Below are 17,686 nucleotides of genomic sequence, written 5' to 3' on the forward strand. Positions count from 1 at the left end.
GCACAGTCTCCATTTATCACGAAATGGCTGTACAGCCACAACACACGAAGTGCTTACATGAAGAAAATAAACGCATGTTTCAATTCCTTTTTCATGTACACTTCTCATTACATCTGTCACGATTATGATGTTAACTGCTGTTTCCTCACATTGTGCATCATTTACAACAGTCGAATGCAAGTTAAGGTGTTGGAAAACCAGCACAGTCTCCATTTGTCTGGCACGTGATTTGTGACACTTGAGAAATATATATCTAAATTTCCGATCAGCGTTTCAAGCCTCGGTAGCGCAGTAGGTAGCGCGTCAGTCTCATAATCAGTCAAGCTTCCAATGTCAGAGCAATCTGAAGGTCGTGAGTTCGATCCTCACCCGGGGCACTTCTTTTTTTTCTGTTTTTCCTTCATAATCACTACCATATTTGTTTCAAACTATTTCCACTCAGTTCTTTTACTGCTGTACCCGTCTGCCTGAAATAGTCTGACCGACAAATATGTGACAAATGATGCAAACTCGAAATGGCTGTACAGCCACAACACAGGAAGTGCTTACATGAAAAAAAGAAACGCATGTTTCAATTCCTCTTTCAAATACACTTCTCATTACATCTGTCAGGATTATGATGTTTCCGATCAGCGTTTCAAGCCTCGGTAGCGCAGTAGGTAGCGTGTCAGTCTCATAATCAGTCAAGCTTCCAATGTCAGAGCAACATGAAGAAAATAAACGCATGTTTCAATTCCTTTTTCAAGTACACTCCTCCTTACGTCTCTCAGGATTATGATGTTAACTGCTGTTTCCTCACATTGTGCATCATTTACAACAGTCGAATGCAAGTTAAGGTGTTGGAAAACCAGCACAGTCTCCATTTGTCTGGCACGTGATTTGTGACACTTGAGAAATATATATCTAAATTTCCGATCAGCGTTTCAAGCCTCGGTAGCGCAGTAGGTAGCGCGTCAGTCTCATAATCAGTCAAGCTTCCAATGTCAGAGCAATCTGAAGGTCGTGAGTTCGATCCTCACCCGGGGCATTTCTTTTTTTTCTGTTTTTCCTTCATAATCATTACCATATTTGTTTCAAACTATTTCTACTCAGCTCTTCTACTGCTGTACCCGTCTGCCTGAAATAGTCTGACCGATAAATATGTGACAAATGCAGCAAACACGAAATGGCTGTACAGCCACAACACAGGAAGTGCTTACATGAAGAAAATAAACGCATGTTTCAATTCCTTTTTCAAGTACACTCCTCCTTACGTCTCTCAGGATTATGATGTTAACTGCTGTTTCCTCACATTGTGCATCATTTACAACAGTCGAATGCAAGTTAAGGTGTTGAAAAACCAGCACAGTCTCCATTTATCACGAAATGGCTGTACAGCCACAACACACGAAGTGCTTACATGAAGAAAATAAACGCATGTTTCAATTCCTTTTTCATGTACACTTCTCATTACATCTGTCACGATTATGATGTTAACTGCTGTTTCCTCACATTGTGCATCATTTACAACAGTCGAATGCAAGTTAAGGTGTTGGAAAACCAGCACAGTCTCCATTTGTCTGGCACGTGATTTGTGACACTTGAGAAATATATATCTAAATTTCCGATCAGCGTTTCAAGCCTCGGTAGCGCAGTAGGTAGCGCGTCAGTCTCATAATCAGTCAAGCTTCCAATGTCAGAGCAATCTGAAGGTCGTGAGTTCGATCCTCACCCGGGGCATTTCTTTTTTTTCTGTTTTTCCTTCATAATCATTACCATATTTGTTTCAAACTATTTCCACTCAGTTCTTTTACTGCTGTACCCGTCTGCCTGAAATAGTCTGACCGACAAATATGTGACAAATGATGCAAACTCGAAATGGCTGTACAGCCACAACACAGGAAGTGCTTACATGAAAAAAAGAAACGCATGTTTCAATTCCTTTTTCAAATACACTTCTCATTACATCTGTCAGGATTATGATGTTAACTGCTGTTTCCTCACATTGTGCATCATTTACAACAGTCGAATGCAAGTTAAGGTGTTGAAAAACCAGCACAGTCTCCATTTGTCTGGCACGTGATTTGTGACAGTTGAGAAATATATATTTAAATTTCCGATCAGCGTTTCAAGCCTCGGTAGCGCAGTAGGTAGCGCGTCAGTCTCATAATCAGTCAAGCTTCCAATGTCAGAGCAATCTGGAGGTCGTGAGTTCGATCCTCACCCGGGGCATTTCTTTTTTCTGTTTTTCCTTCATAATCATTACCATATTTGTTTCAAACTATTTCCACTCAGCTCTTCTACTGCTGTACCCGTCTGCCTGAAATAGTCTGACCGATAAATATGTGACAAATGCAGCAACCACGAAATGGCTGTACAGCCACAACACAGGAAGTGCTTACATGAAGAAAATAAACGCATGTTTCAATTCCTTTTTCAAGTACACTCCTCCTTACGTCTCTCAGGATTATGATGTTAACTGCTGTTTCCTCACATTGTGCATCATTTACAACAGTCGAATGCAAGTTAAGGTGTTGAAAAACCAGCACAGTCTCCATTTATCTGGCACTTCATTTGTGACAGTTGAGAAATATATATCTAAATTTCCGATCAGCGTTTCAAGCCTCGGTAGCGCAGTAGGTAGCGCTTCAGTCTCATAATCAGTCAAGCTTCCAATGTCAGAGCAATCTGGAGGTCGTGAGTTCGATCCTCACCCGGGGCATTACTTTTTTTTCTGTTTTTCCTTCATAATCATTACCATATTTGTTTCAAACTATTTCCACTCAGCTCTTCTACTGCTGTTCCCGTCTGCCTGAAATAGTCTAACCGATAAATATGTGACAAATGATGCAAACTCGAAATGGCTGTACAGCCACAACACAGGAAGTGCTTACATGAAAAAAAGAAACGCATGTTTCAATTCCTTTTTCAAATACACTTCTCATTACATCTGTCAGGATTATGATGTTTCCGATCAGCGTTTCAAGCCTCGGTAGCGCAGTAGGTAGCGCGTCAGTCTCATAATCAGTCAAGCTTCCAATGTCAGAGCAACATGAAGAAAATAAACGCATGTTTCAATTCCTTTTTCAAGTACACTCCTCCTTACGTCTCTCAGGATTATGATGTTAACTGCTGTTTCCTCACATTGTGCATCATTTACAACAGTCGAATGCAAGTTAAGGTGTTGAAAAACCAGCACAGTCTCCATTTATCTGGCACTTCATTTGTGACAGTTGAGAAATATATATCCAAATTTCCGATCAGCGTTTCAAGCCTCGGTAGCGCAGTAGGTAGCGCTTCAGTCTCATAATCAGTCAAGCTTCCAATGTCAGAGCAATCTGAAGGTCGTGAGTTCGATCCTCACCCGGGTCATTACTTTTTTTCTGTTTTTCCTTCATAATCATTACCATATTTGTTTCAAACTATTTCCACTCAGCTCTTCTACTGCTGTACCCGTCTGCCTGAAATAGTCTGACCGATAAATATGTGACAAATGCAGCAACCACGATATGGCTGTACAGCCACAACACAGGAAGTGCTTACATGAAGAAAATAAACGCATGTTTCAATTCCTTTTTCAAGTACACTCCTCCTTACGTCTCTCAGGATTATGATGTTAACTGCTGTTTCCTCACATTGTGCATCATTTACAACAGTCGAATGCAAGTTAAGGTGTTGAAAAACCAGCACAGTCTCCATTTATCACGAAATGGCTGTACAGCCACAACACACGAAGTGCTTACATGAAGAAAATAAACGCATGTTTCAATTCCTTTTTCATGTACACTTCTCATTACATCTGTCACGATTATGATGTTAACTGCTGTTTCCTCACATTGTGCATCATTTACAACAGTCGAATGCAAGTTAAGGTGTTGGAAAACCAGCACAGTCTCCATTTGTCTGGCACGTGATTTGTGACACTTGAGAAATATATATCTAAATTTCCGATCAGCGTTTCAAGCCTCGGTAGCGCAGTAGGTAGCGCGTCAGTCTCATAATCAGTCAAGCTTCCAATGTCAGAGCAATCTGAAGGTCGTGAGTTCGATCCTCACCCGGGGCATTTCTTTTTTTTCTGTTTTTCCTTCATAATCATTACCATATTTGTTTCAAACTATTTCCACTCAGTTCTTTTACTGCTGTACCCGTCTGCCTGAAATAGTCTGACCGACAAATATGTGACAAATGATGCAAACTCGAAATGGCTGTACAGCCACAACACAGGAAGTGCTTACATGAAAAAAAGAAACGCATGTTTCAATTCCTTTTTCAAATACACTTCTCATTACATCTGTCAGGATTATGATGTTAACTGCTGTTTCCTCACATTGTGCATCATTTACAACAGTCGAATGCAAGTTAAGGTGTTGGAAAACCAGCACAGTCTCCATTTGTCTGGCACGTGATTTGTGACAGTTGAGAAATATATATTTAAATTTCCGATCAGCGTTTCAAGCCTCGGTAGCGCAGTAGGTAGCGCGTCAGTCTCATAATCAGTCAAGCTTCCAATGTCAGAGCAATCTGGAGGTCGTGAGTTCGATCCTCACCCGGGGCATTTCTTTTTTCTGTTTTTCCTTCATAATCATTACCATATTTGTTTCAAACTGTTTCCACTCAGCTCTTCTACTGCTGTACCCGTCTGCCTGAAATAGTCTGACCGATAAATATGTGACAAATGCAGCAACCACGAAATGGCTGTACAGCCACAACACAGGAAGTGCTTACATGAAGAAAATAAACGCATGTTTCAATTCCTTTTTCAAGTACACTCCTCCTTACGTCTCTCAGGATTATGATGTTAACTGCTGTTTCCTCACATTGTGCATCATTTACAACAGTCGAATGCAAGTTAAGGTGTTGAAAAACCAGCACAGTCTCCATTTATCTGGCACTTCATTTGTGACAGTTGAGAAATATATATCTAAATTTCCGATCAGCGTTTCAAGCCTCGGTAGCGCAGTAGGTAGCGCTTCAGTCTCATAATCAGTCAAGCTTCCAATGTCAGAGCAATCTGAAGGTCGTGAGTTCGATCCTCACCCGGGTCATTACTTTTTTTTCTGTTTTTCCTTCATAATCATTACCATATTTGTTTCAAACTATTTCCACTCAGCTCTTCTACTGCTGTTCCCGTCTGCCTGAAATAGTCTAACCGATAAATATGTGACAAATGATGCAAACTCGAAATGGCTGTACAGCCACAACACAGGAAGTGCTTACATGAAAAAAAGAAACGCATGTTTCAATTCCTCTTTCAAATACACTTCTCATTACATCTGTCAGGATTATGATGTTTCCGATCAGCGTTTCAAGCCTCGGTAGCGCAGTAGGTAGCGCGTCAGTCTCATAATCAGTCAAGCTTCCAATGTCAGAGCAACATGAAGAAAATAAACGCATGTTTCAATTCCTTTTTCAAGTACACTCCTCCTTACGTCTCTCAGGATTATGATGTTAACTGCTGTTTCCTCACATTGTGCATCATTTACAACAGTCGAATGCAAGTTAAGGTGTTGAAAAACCAGCACAGTCTCCATTTATCACGAAATGGCTGTACAGCCACAACACACGAAGTGCTTACATGAAGAAAATAAACGCATGTTTCAATTCCTTTTTCATGTACACTTCTCATTACATCTGTCACGATTATGATGTTAACTGCTGTTTCCTCACATTGTGCATCATTTACAACAGTCGAATGCAAGTTAAGGTGTTGGAAAACCAGCACAGTCTCCATTTGTCTGGCACGTGATTTGTGACACTTGAGAAATATATATCTAAATTTCCGATCAGCGTTTCAAGCCTCGGTAGCGCAGTAGGTAGCGCGTCAGTCTCATAATCAGTCAAGCTTCCAATGTCAGAGCAATCTGAAGGTCGTGAGTTCGATCCTCACCCGGGGCATTTCTTTTTTTTCTGTTTTTCCTTCATAATCATTACCATATTTGTTTCAAACTATTTCCACTCAGTTCTTTTACTGCTGTACCCGTCTGCCTGAAATAGTCGGACCGACAAATATGTGACAAATGATGCAAACTCGAAATGGCTGTACAGCCACAACACAGGAAGTGCTTACATGAAAAAAAGAAACGCATGTTTCAATTCCTTTTTCAAATACACTTCTCATTACATCTGTCAGGATTATGATGTTAACTGCTGTTTCCTCACATTGTGCATCATTTACAACAGTCGAATGCAAGTTAAGGTGTTGAAAAACCAGCACAGTCTCCATTTGTCTGGCACGTGATTTGTGACAGTTGAGAAATATATATTTAAATTTCCGATCAGCGTTTCAAGCCTCGGTAGCGCAGTAGGTAGCGCGTCAGTCTCATAATCAGTCAAGCTTCCAATGTCAGAGCAATCTGGAGGTCGTGAGTTCGATCCTCACCCGGGGCATTTCTTTTTTCTGTTTTTCCTTCATAATCATTACCATATTTGTTTCAAACTATTTCCACTCAGCTCTTCTACTGCTGTACCCGTCTGCCTGAAATAGTCTGACCGATAAATATGTGACAAATGCAGCAACCACGAAATGGCTGTACAGCCACAACACAGGAAGTGCTTACATGAAGAAAATAAACGCATGTTTCAATTCCTTTTTCAAGTACACTCCTCCTTACGTCTCTCAGGATTATGATGTTAACTGCTGTTTCCTCACATTGTGCATCATTTACAACAGTCGAATGCAAGTTAAGGTGTTGAAAAACCAGCACAGTCTCCATTTATCTGGCACTTCATTTGTGACAGTTGAGAAATATATATCTAAATTTCCGATCAGCGTTTCAAGCCTCGGTAGCGCAGTAGGTAGCGCTTCAGTCTCATAATCAGTCAAGCTTCCAATGTCAGAGCAATCTGAAGGTCGTGAGTTCGATCCTCACCCGGGTCATTACTTTTTTTTCTGTTTTTCCTTCATAATCATTACCATATTTGTTTCAAACTATTTCCACTCAGCTCTTCTACTGCTGTTCCCGTCTGCCTGAAATAGTCTGACCGACAAATATGTGACAAATGATGCAAACTCGAAATGGCTGTACAGCCACAACACAGGAAGTGCTTACATGAAAAAAAGAAACGCATGTTTCAATTCCTTTTTCAAATACACTTCTCATTACATCTGTCAGGATTATGATGTTAACTGCTGTTTCCTCACATTGTGCATCATTTACAACAGTCGAATGCAAGTTAAGGTGTTGAAAAACCAGCACAGTCTCCATTTGTCTGGCACGTGATTTGTGACACTTGAGAAATATATATTTAAATTTCCGATCAGCGTTTCAAGCCTCGGTAGCGCAGTAGGTAGCGCGTCAGTCTCATAATCAGTCAAGCTTCCAATGTCAGAGCAATCTGGAGGTCGTGAGTTCGATCCTCACCCGGGGCATTTCTTTTTTCTGTTTTTCCTTCATAATCATTACCATATTTGTTTCAAACTATTTCCACTCAGCTCTTCTACTGCTGTACCCGTCTGCCTGAAATAGTCTGACCGATAAATATGTGACAAATGCAGCAACCACGAAATGGCTGTACAGCCACAACACAGGAAGTGCTTACATGAAGAAAATAAACGCATGTTTCAATTCCTTTTTCAAGTACACTCCTCCTTACGTCTCTCAGGATTATGATGTTAACTGCTGTTTCCTCACATTGTGCATCATTTACAACAGTCGAATGCAAGTTAAGGTGTTGAAAAACCAGCACAGTCTCCATTTATCTGGCACTTCATTTGTGACAGTTGAGAAATATATATCTAAATTTCCGATCAGCGTTTCAAGCCTCGGTAGCGCAGTAGGTAGCGCTTCAGTCTCATAATCAGTCAAGCTTCCAATGTCAGAGCAATCTGAAGGTCGTGAGTTCGATCCTCACCCGGGGCATTACTTTTTGTTCTGTTTTTCCTTCATAATCATTACCATATTTGTTTCAAACTATTTCCACTCAGCTCTTCTACTGCTGTTCCCGTCTGCCTGAAATAGTCTAACCGATAAATATGTGACAAATGATGCAAACTCGAAATGGCTGTACAGCCACAACACAGGAAGTGCTTACATGAAAAAAAGAAACGCATGTTTCAATTCCTCTTTCAAATACACTTCTCATTACATCTGTCAGGATTATGATGTTTCCGATCAGCGTTTCAAGCCTCGGTAGCGCAGTAGGTAGCGCGTCAGTCTCATAATCAGTCAAGCTTCCAATGTCAGAGCAACATGAAGAAAATAAACGCATGTTTCAATTCCTTTTTCAAGTACACTCCTCCTTACGTCTCTCAGGATTATGATGTTAACTGCTGTTTCCTCACATTGTGCATCATTTACAACAGTCGAATGCAAGTTAAGGTGTTGAAAAACCAGCACAGTCTCCATTTATCTGGCACTTCATTTGTGACACTTGAGAAATATATATCCAAATTTCCGATCAGCGTTTCAAGCCTCGGTAGCGCAGTAGGTAGCGCTTCAGTCTCATAATCAGTCAAGCTTCCAATGTCAGAGCAATCTGAAGGTCGTGAGTTCGATCCTCACCCGGGTCATTACTTTTTTTCTGTTTTTCCTTCATAATCATTACCATATTTGTTTCAAACTATTTCCACTCAGCTCTTCTACTGCTGTTCCCGTCTGCCTGAAATAGTCTGACCGACAAATATGTGACAAATGCAGCAACCACGATATGGCTGTACAGCCACAACACAGGAAGTGCTTACATGAAGAAAATAAACGCATGTTTCAATTCCTTTTTCAAGTACACTCCTCCTTACGTCTCTCAGGATTATGATGTTAACTGCTGTTTCCTCACATTGTGCATCATTTACAACAGTCGAATGCAAGTTAAGGTGTTGAAAAACCAGCACAGTCTCCATTTATCACGAAATGGCTGTACAGCCACAACACACGAAGTGCTTACATGAAGAAAATAAACGCATGTTTCAATTCCTTTTTCATGTACACTTCTCATTACATCTGTCACGATTATGATGTTAACTGCTGTTTCCTCACATTGTGCATCATTTACAACAGTCGAATGCAAGTTAAGGTGTTGGAAAACCAGCACAGTCTCCATTTGTCTGGCACGTGATTTGTGACACTTGAGAAATATATATCTAAATTTCCGATCAGCGTTTCAAGCCTCGGTAGCGCAGTAGGTAGCGCGTCAGTCTCATAATCAGTCAAGCTTCCAATGTCAGAGCAATCTGAAGGTCGTGAGTTCGATCCTCACCCGGGGCATTTCTTTTTTTTCTGTTTTTCCTTCATAATCATTACCATATTTGTTTCAAACTATTTCCACTCAGTTCTTTTACTGCTGTTCCCGTCTGCCTGAAATAGTCTGACCGACAAATATGTGACAAATGATGCAAACTCGAAATGGCTGTACAGCCACAACACAGGAAGTGCTTACATGAAAAAAAGAAACGCATGTTTCAATTCCTCTTTCAAATACACTTCTCATTACATCTGTCAGGATTATGATGTTTCCGATCAGCGTTTCAAGCCTCGGTAGCGCAGTAGGTAGCGCGTCAGTCTCATAATCAGTCAAGCTTCCAATGTCAGAGCAACATGAAGAAAATAAACGCATGTTTCAATTCCTTTTTCAAGTACACTCCTCCTTACGTCTCTCAGGATTATGATGTTAACTGCTGTTTCCTCACATTGTGCATCATTTACAACAGTCGAATGCAAGTTAAGGTGTTGAAAAACCAGCACAGTCTCCATTTATCTGGCACTTCATTTGTGACACTTGAGAAATATATATCCAAATTTCCGATCAGCGTTTCAAGCCTCGGTAGCGCAGTAGGTAGCGCTTCAGTCTCATAATCAGTCAAGCTTCCAATGTCAGAGCAATCTGAAGGTCGTGAGTTCGATCCTCACCCGGGTCATTACTTTTTTTCTGTTTTTCCTTCATAATCATTACCATATTTGTTTCAAACTATTTCCACTCAGCTCTTCTACTGCTGTTCCCGTCTGCCTGAAATAGTCTGACCGACAAATATGTGACAAATGCAGCAACCACGATATGGCTGTACAGCCACAACACAGGAAGTGCTTACATGAAGAAAATAAACGCATGTTTCAATTCCTTTTTCAAGTACACTCCTCCTTACGTCTCTCAGGATTATGATGTTAACTGCTGTTTCCTCACATTGTGCATCATTTACAACAGTCGAATGCAAGTTAAGGTGTTGAAAAACCAGCACAGTCTCCATTTATCACGAAATGGCTGTACAGCCACAACACACGAAGTGCTTACATGAAGAAAATAAACGCATGTTTCAATTCCTTTTTCATGTACACTTCTCATTACATCTGTCACGATTATGATGTTAACTGCTGTTTCCTCACATTGTGCATCATTTACAACAGTCGAATGCAAGTTAAGGTGTTGGAAAACCAGCACAGTCTCCATTTGTCTGGCACGTGATTTGTGACACTTGAGAAATATATATCTAAATTTCCGATCAGCGTTTCAAGCCTCGGTAGCGCAGTAGGTAGCGCGTCAGTCTCATAATCAGTCAAGCTTCCAATGTCAGAGCAATCTGAAGGTCGTGAGTTCGATCCTCACCCGGGGCATTTCTTTTTTTTCTGTTTTTCCTTCATAATCATTACCATATTTGTTTCAAACTATTTCCACTCAGTTCTTTTACTGCTGTACCCGTCTGCCTGAAATAGTCTGACCGACAAATATGTGACAAATGATGCAAACTCGAAATGGCTGTACAGCCACAACACAGGAAGTGCTTACATGAAAAAAAGAAACGCATGTTTCAATTCCTTTTTCAAATACACTTCTCATTACATCTGTCAGGATTATGATGTTAACTGCTGTTTCCTCACATTGTGCATCATTTACAACAGTCGAATGCAAGTTAAGGTGTTGAAAAACCAGCACAGTCTCCATTTGTCTGGCACGTGATTTGTGACAGTTGAGAAATATATATTTAAATTTCCGATCAGCGTTTCAAGCCTCGGTAGCGCAGTAGGTAGCGCGTCAGTCTCATAATCAGTCAAGCTTCCAATGTCAGAGCAATCTGAAGGTCGTGAGTTCGATCCTCACCCGGGGCATTTCTTTTTTCTGTTTTTCCTTCATAATCATTACCATATTTGTTTCAAACTGTTTCCACTCAGCTCTTCTACTGCTGTACCCGTCTGCCTGAAATAGTCTGACCGATAAATATGTGACAAATGCAGCAACCACGAAATGGCTGTACAGCCACAACACAGGAAGTGCTTACATGAAGAAAATAAACGCATGTTTCAATTCCTTTTTCAAGTACACTCCTCCTTACGTCTCTCAGGATTATGATGTTAACTGCTGTTTCCTCACATTGTGCATCATTTACAACAGTCGAATGCAAGTTAAGGTGTTGAAAAACCAGCACAGTCTCCATTTATCACGAAATGGCTGTACAGCCACAACACACGAAGTGCTTACATGAAGAAAATAAACGCATGTTTCAATTCCTTTTTCAAGTACACTCCTCCTTACGTCTCTCAGGATTATGATGTTAACTGCTGTTTCCTCACATTGTGCATCATTTACAACAGTCGAATGCAAGTTAAGGTGTTGAAAAACCAGCACAGTCTCCATTTATCTGGCACTTCATTTGTGACAGTTGAGAAATATATATCTAAATTTCCGATCAGCGTTTCAAGCCTCGGTAGCGCAGTAGGTAGCGCTTCAGTCTCATAATCAGTCAAGCTTCCAATGTCAGAGCAATCTGAAGGTCGTGAGTTCGATCCTCACCCGGGGCATTACTTTTTTTTCTGTTTTTCCTTCATAATCATTACCATATTTGTTTCAAACTATTTCCACTCAGCTCTTCTACTGCTGTTCCCGTCTGCCTGAAATAGTCTAACCGATAAATATGTGACAAATGATGCAAACTCGAAATGGCTGTACAGCCACAACACAGGAAGTGCTTACATGAAAAAAAGAAACGCATGTTTCAATTCCTCTTTCAAATACACTTCTCATTACATCTGTCAGGATTATGATGTTTCCGATCAGCGTTTCAAGCCTCGGTAGCGCAGTAGGTAGCGCGTCAGTCTCATAATCAGTCAAGCTTCCAATGTCAGAGCAACATGAAGAAAATAAACGCATGTTTCAATTCCTTTTTCAAGTACACTCCTCCTTACGTCTCTCAGGATTATGATGTTAACTGCTGTTTCCTCACATTGTGCATCATTTACAACAGTCGAATGCAAGTTAAGGTGTTGAAAAACCAGCACAGTCTCCATTTATCTGGCACTTCATTTGTGACAGTTGAGAAATATATATCCAAATTTCCGATCAGCGTTTCAAGCCTCGGTAGCGCAGTAGGTAGCGCTTCAGTCTCATAATCAGTCAAGCTTCCAATGTCAGAGCAATCTGAAGGTCGTGAGTTCGATCCTCACCCGGGTCATTACTTTTTTTCTGTTTTTCCTTCATAATCATTACCATATTTGTTTCAAACTATTTCCACTCAGCTCTTCTACTGCTGTTCCCGTCTGCCTGAAATAGTCTGACCGATAAATATGTGACAAATGCAGCAACCACGATATGGCTGTACAGCCACAACACAGGAAGTGCTTACATGAAGAAAATAAACGCATGTTTCAATTCCTTTTTCAAGTACACTCCTCCTTACGTCTCTCAGGATTATGATGTTAACTGCTGTTTCCTCACATTGTGCATCATTTACAACAGTCGAATGCAAGTTAAGGTGTTGAAAAACCAGCACAGTCTCCATTTATCACGAAATGGCTGTACAGCCACAACACACGAAGTGCTTACATGAAGAAAATAAACGCATGTTTCAATTCCTTTTTCATGTACACTTCTCATTACATCTGTCACGATTATGATGTTAACTGCTGTTTCCTCACATTGTGCATCATTTACAACAGTCGAATGCAAGTTAAGGTGTTGGAAAACCAGCACAGTCTCCATTTGTCTGGCACGTGATTTGTGACACTTGAGAAATATATATCTAAATTTCCGATCAGCGTTTCAAGCCTCGGTAGCGCAGTAGGTAGCGCGTCAGTCTCATAATCAGTCAAGCTTCCAATGTCAGAGCAATCTGAAGGTCGTGAGTTCGATCCTCACCCGGGGCATTTCTTTTTTTTCTGTTTTTCCTTCATAATCATTACCATATTTGTTTCAAACTATTTCCACTCAGTTCTTTTACTGCTGTACCCGTCTGCCTGAAATAGTCTGACCGACAAATATGTGACAAATGATGCAAACTCGAAATGGCTGTACAGCCACAACACAGGAAGTGCTTACATGAAAAAAAGAAACGCATGTTTCAATTCCTTTTTCAAATACACTTCTCATTACATCTGTCAGGATTATGATGTTAACTGCTGTTTCCTCACATTGTGCATCATTTACAACAGTCGAATGCAAGTTAAGGTGTTGAAAAACCAGCACAGTCTCCATTTGTCTGGCACGTGATTTGTGACAGTTGAGAAATATATATTTAAATTTCCGATCAGCGTTTCAAGCCTCGGTAGCGCAGTAGGTAGCGCGTCAGTCTCATAATCTGTCAAGCTTCCAATGTCAGAGCAATCTGGAGGTCGTGAGTTCGATCCTCACCCGGGGCATTTCTTTTTTCTGTTTTTCCTTCATAATCATTACCATATTTGTTTCAAACTGTTTCCACTCAGCTCTTCTACTGCTGTACCCGTCTGCCTGAAATAGTCTGACCGATAAATATGTGACAAATGCAGCAACCACGAAATGGCTGTACAGCCACAACACAGGAAGTGCTTACATGAAGAAAATAAACGCATGTTTCAATTCCTTTTTCAAGTACACTCCTCCTTACGTCTCTCAGGATTATGATGTTAACTGCTGTTTCCTCACATTGTGCATCATTTACAACAGTCGAATGCAAGTTAAGGTGTTGAAAAACCAGCACAGTCTCCATTTATCTGGCACTTCATTTGTGACAGTTGAGAAATATATATCTAAATTTCCGATCAGCGTTTCAAGCCTCGGTAGCGCAGTAGGTAGCGCTTCAGTCTCATAATCAGTCAAGCTTCCAATGTCAGAGCAATCTGAAGGTCGTGAGTTCGATCCTCACCCGGGGCATTACTTTTTTTTCTGTTTTTCCTTCATAATCATTACCATATTTGTTTCAAACTATTTCCACTCAGCTCTTCTACTGCTGTTCCCGTCTGCCTGAAATAGTCTAACCGATAAATATGTGACAAATGATGCAAACTCGAAATGGCTGTACAGCCACAACACAGGAAGTGCTTACATGAAAAAAAGAAACGCATGTTTCAATTCCTCTTTCAAATACACTTCTCATTACATCTGTCAGGATTATGATGTTTCCGATCAGCGTTTCAAGCCTCGGTAGCGCAGTAGGTAGCGCGTCAGTCTCATAATCAGTCAAGCTTCCAATGTCAGAGCAACATGAAGAAAATAAACGCATGTTTCAATTCCTTTTTCAAGTACACTCCTCCTTACGTCTCTCAGGATTATGATGTTAACTGCTGTTTCCTCACATTGTGCATCATTTACAACAGTCGAATGCAAGTTAAGGTGTTGAAAAACCAGCACAGTCTCCATTTATCTGGCACTTCATTTGTGACAGTTGAGAAATATATATCCAAATTTCCGATCAGCGTTTCAAGCCTCGGTAGCGCAGTAGGTAGCGCTTCAGTCTCATAATCAGTCAAGCTTCCAATGTCAGAGCAATCTGAAGGTCGTGAGTTCGATCCTCACCCGGGTCATTACTTTTTTTCTGTTTTTCCTTCATAATCATTACCATATTTGTTTCAAACTATTTCCACTCAGCTCTTCTACTGCTGTTCCCGTCTGCCTGAAATAGTCTGACCGATAAATATGTGACAAATTCAGCAACCACGATATGGCTGTACAGCCACAACACAGGAAGTGCTTACATGAAGAAAATAAACGCATGTTTCAATTCCTTTTTCAAGTACACTCCTCCTTACGTCTCTCAGGATTATGATGTTAACTGCTGTTTCCTCACATTGTGCATCATTTACAACAGTCGAATGCAAGTTAAGGTGTTGAAAAACCAGCACAGTCTCCATTTATCACGAAATGGCTGTACAGCCACAACACACGAAGTGCTTACATGAAGAAAATAAACGCATGTTTCAATTCCTTTTTCATGTACACTTCTCATTACATCTGTCACGATTATGATGTTAACTGCTGTTTCCTCACATTGTGCATCATTTACAACAGTCGAATGCAAGTTAAGGTGTTGGAAAACCAGCACAGTCTCCATTTGTCTGGCACGTGATTTGTGACACTTGAGAAATATATATCTAAATTTCCGATCAGCGTTTCAAGCCTCGGTAGCGCAGTAGGTAGCGCGTCAGTCTCATAATCAGTCAAGCTTCCAATGTCAGAGCAATCTGAAGGTCGTGAGTTCGATCCTCACCCGGGGCATTTCTTTTTTTTCTGTTTTTCCTTCATAATCATTACCATATTTGTTTCAAACTATTTCCACTCAGTTCTTTTACTGCTGTACCCGTCTGCCTGAAATAGTCTGACCGACAAATATGTGACAAATGATGCAAACTCGAAATGGCTGTACAGCCACAACACAGGAAGTGCTTACATGAAAAAAAGAAACGCATGTTTCAATTCCTTTTTCAAATACACTTCTCATTACATCTGTCAGGATTATGATGTTAACTGCTGTTTCCTCACATTGTGCATCATTTACAACAGTCGAATGCAAGTTAAGGTGTTGAAAAACCAGCACAGTCTCCATTTGTCTGGCACGTGATTTGTGACAGTTGAGAAATATATATTTAAATTTCCGATCAGCGTTTCAAGCCTCGGTAGCGCAGTAGGTAGCGCGTCAGTCTCATAATCAGTCAAGCTTCCAATGTCAGAGCAATCTGGAGGTCGTGAGTTCGATCCTCACCCGGGGCATTTCTTTTTTCTGTTTTTCCTTCATAATCATTACCATATTTGTTTCAAACTGTTTCCACTCAGCTCTTCTACTGCTGTACCCGTCTGCCTGAAATAGTCTGACCGATAAATATGTGACAAATGCAGCAACCACGAAATGGCTGTACAGCCACAACACAGGAAGTGCTTACATGAAGAAAATAAACGCATGTTTCAATTCCTTTTTCAAGTACACTCCTCCTTACGTCTCTCAGGATTATGATGTTAACTGCTGTTTCCTCACATTGTGCATCATTTACAACAGTCGAATGCAAGTTAAGGTGTTGAAAAACCAGCACAGTCTCCATTTATCTGGCACTTCATTTGTGACAGTTGAGAAATATATATCTAAATTTCCGATCAGCGTTTCAAGCCTCGGTAGCGCAGTAGGTAGCGCTTCAGTCTCATAATCAGTCAAGCTTCCAATGTCAGAGCAATCTGAAGGTCGTGAGTTCGATCCTCACCCGGGTCATTACTTTTTTTTCTGTTTTTCCTTCATAATCATTACCATATTTGTTTCAAACTATTTCCACTCAGCTCTTCTACTGCTGTTCCCGTCTGCCTGAAATAGTCTAACCGATAAATATGTGACAAATGATGCAAACTCGAAATGGCTGTACAGCCACAACACAGGAAGTGCTTACATGAAAAAAAGAAACGCATGTTTCAATTCCTCTTTCAAATACACTTCTCATTACATCTGTCAGGATTATGATGTTTCCGATCAGCGTTTCAAGCCTCGGTAGCGCAGTAGGTAGCGCGTCAGTCTCATAATCAGTCAAGCTTCCAATGTCAGAGCAACATGAAGAAAATAAACGCATGTTTCAATTCCTTTTTCAAGTACACTCCTCCTTACGTCTCTCAGGATTATGATGTTAACTGCTTTTTCCTCACATTGTGCATCATTTACAACAGTCGAATGCAAGTTAAGGTGTTGGAAAACCAGCACAGTCTCCATTTGTCTGGCACGTGATTTGTGACACTTGAGAAATATATATCTAAATTTCCGATCAGCGTTTCAAGCCTCGGTAGCGCAGTAGGTAGCGCGTCAGTCTCATAATCAGTCAAGCTTCCAATGTCAGAGCAATCTGAAGGTCGTGAGTTCGATCCTCAACCAGGGCATTTCTTTTTTCTGTTTTTCCTTCATAATCATTACCATATTTGTTTCAAACTATTTCTACTCAGCTCTTCTACTGCTGTACCCGTCTGCCTGAAATAGTCTGACCGACAAATATGTGACAAATGCAGCAACCACGAAATGGCTGTACAGCCACAACACAGGAAGTGCTTACATGAAGAAAATAAACGCATGTTTCAATTCCTTTTTCAAGTACACTCCTCCTTACGTCTCTCAGGATTATGATGTTAACTGCTGTTTCCTCACATTGTGCATCATTTACAACAGTCGAATGCAAGTTAAGGTGTTGAAAAACCAGCACAGTCTCCATTTATCTGGCACTTCATTTGTGACAGTTGAGAAATATATATCTAAATTTCCGATCAGCGTTTCAAGCCTCGGTAGCGCAGTAGGTAGCGCTTCAGTCTCATAATCAGTCAAGCTTCCAATGTCAGAGCAATCTGAAGGTCGTGAGTTCGATCCTCACCCGGGGCATTTCTTTTTTCTGTTTTTCCTTCATAATCATTACCATATTTGTTTCAAACTATTTCTACTCAGCTCTTCTACTGCTGTACCCGTCTGCCTGAAATAGTCTGACCGATAAATATGTGACAAATGCAGCAAACACGAAATGGCTGTACAGCCACAACACAGGAAGTGCTTACATGAAGAAAATAAACGCATGTTTCAATT

The 17,686-nt window shown here is 40.6% G+C and overlaps 10 non-coding genes across 10 annotated transcripts; all 10 read left to right on the forward strand.

The window, feature by feature from the left end:
• The first annotated feature begins 277 nt into the window (after positions 1-277).
• Positions 278-377, forward strand: Trnam-cau (transfer RNA methionine (anticodon CAU)). Its single transcript has 2 exons — positions 278-314; positions 342-377. It is a non-coding gene; the product is annotated as a tRNA-Met (tRNA).
• Positions 378-927: 550 nt separating this feature from the next.
• Positions 928-1,027, forward strand: Trnam-cau (transfer RNA methionine (anticodon CAU)). The gene is made up of 2 exons: positions 928-964; positions 992-1,027. It is a non-coding gene; the product is annotated as a tRNA-Met (tRNA).
• A 592-nt stretch (positions 1,028-1,619) lies between these two features.
• Trnam-cau (transfer RNA methionine (anticodon CAU)) lies at positions 1,620-1,719 on the forward strand. The gene is made up of 2 exons: positions 1,620-1,656; positions 1,684-1,719. It is a non-coding gene; the product is annotated as a tRNA-Met (tRNA).
• A 2,223-nt stretch (positions 1,720-3,942) lies between these two features.
• On the forward strand, positions 3,943-4,042 carry Trnam-cau (transfer RNA methionine (anticodon CAU)). Its single transcript has 2 exons — positions 3,943-3,979; positions 4,007-4,042. It is a non-coding gene; the product is annotated as a tRNA-Met (tRNA).
• A 1,732-nt stretch (positions 4,043-5,774) lies between these two features.
• On the forward strand, positions 5,775-5,874 carry Trnam-cau (transfer RNA methionine (anticodon CAU)). The gene is made up of 2 exons: positions 5,775-5,811; positions 5,839-5,874. It is a non-coding gene; the product is annotated as a tRNA-Met (tRNA).
• A 3,205-nt stretch (positions 5,875-9,079) lies between these two features.
• On the forward strand, positions 9,080-9,179 carry Trnam-cau (transfer RNA methionine (anticodon CAU)). The gene is made up of 2 exons: positions 9,080-9,116; positions 9,144-9,179. It is a non-coding gene; the product is annotated as a tRNA-Met (tRNA).
• A 1,241-nt stretch (positions 9,180-10,420) lies between these two features.
• Positions 10,421-10,520, forward strand: Trnam-cau (transfer RNA methionine (anticodon CAU)). The gene is made up of 2 exons: positions 10,421-10,457; positions 10,485-10,520. It is a non-coding gene; the product is annotated as a tRNA-Met (tRNA).
• A 392-nt stretch (positions 10,521-10,912) lies between these two features.
• On the forward strand, positions 10,913-11,012 carry Trnam-cau (transfer RNA methionine (anticodon CAU)). Its single transcript has 2 exons — positions 10,913-10,949; positions 10,977-11,012. It is a non-coding gene; the product is annotated as a tRNA-Met (tRNA).
• Positions 11,013-12,943: 1,931 nt separating this feature from the next.
• On the forward strand, positions 12,944-13,043 carry Trnam-cau (transfer RNA methionine (anticodon CAU)). The gene is made up of 2 exons: positions 12,944-12,980; positions 13,008-13,043. It is a non-coding gene; the product is annotated as a tRNA-Met (tRNA).
• A 2,223-nt stretch (positions 13,044-15,266) lies between these two features.
• On the forward strand, positions 15,267-15,366 carry Trnam-cau (transfer RNA methionine (anticodon CAU)). The gene is made up of 2 exons: positions 15,267-15,303; positions 15,331-15,366. It is a non-coding gene; the product is annotated as a tRNA-Met (tRNA).
• Positions 15,367-17,686: the final 2,320 nt, after the last annotated feature.

This window comes from Haliotis asinina, chromosome 2 (genome assembly GCF_037392515.1).
Source record: "Haliotis asinina isolate JCU_RB_2024 chromosome 2, JCU_Hal_asi_v2, whole genome shotgun sequence".
Classification (NCBI taxonomy): domain Eukaryota; kingdom Metazoa; phylum Mollusca; class Gastropoda; order Lepetellida; family Haliotidae; genus Haliotis; species Haliotis asinina.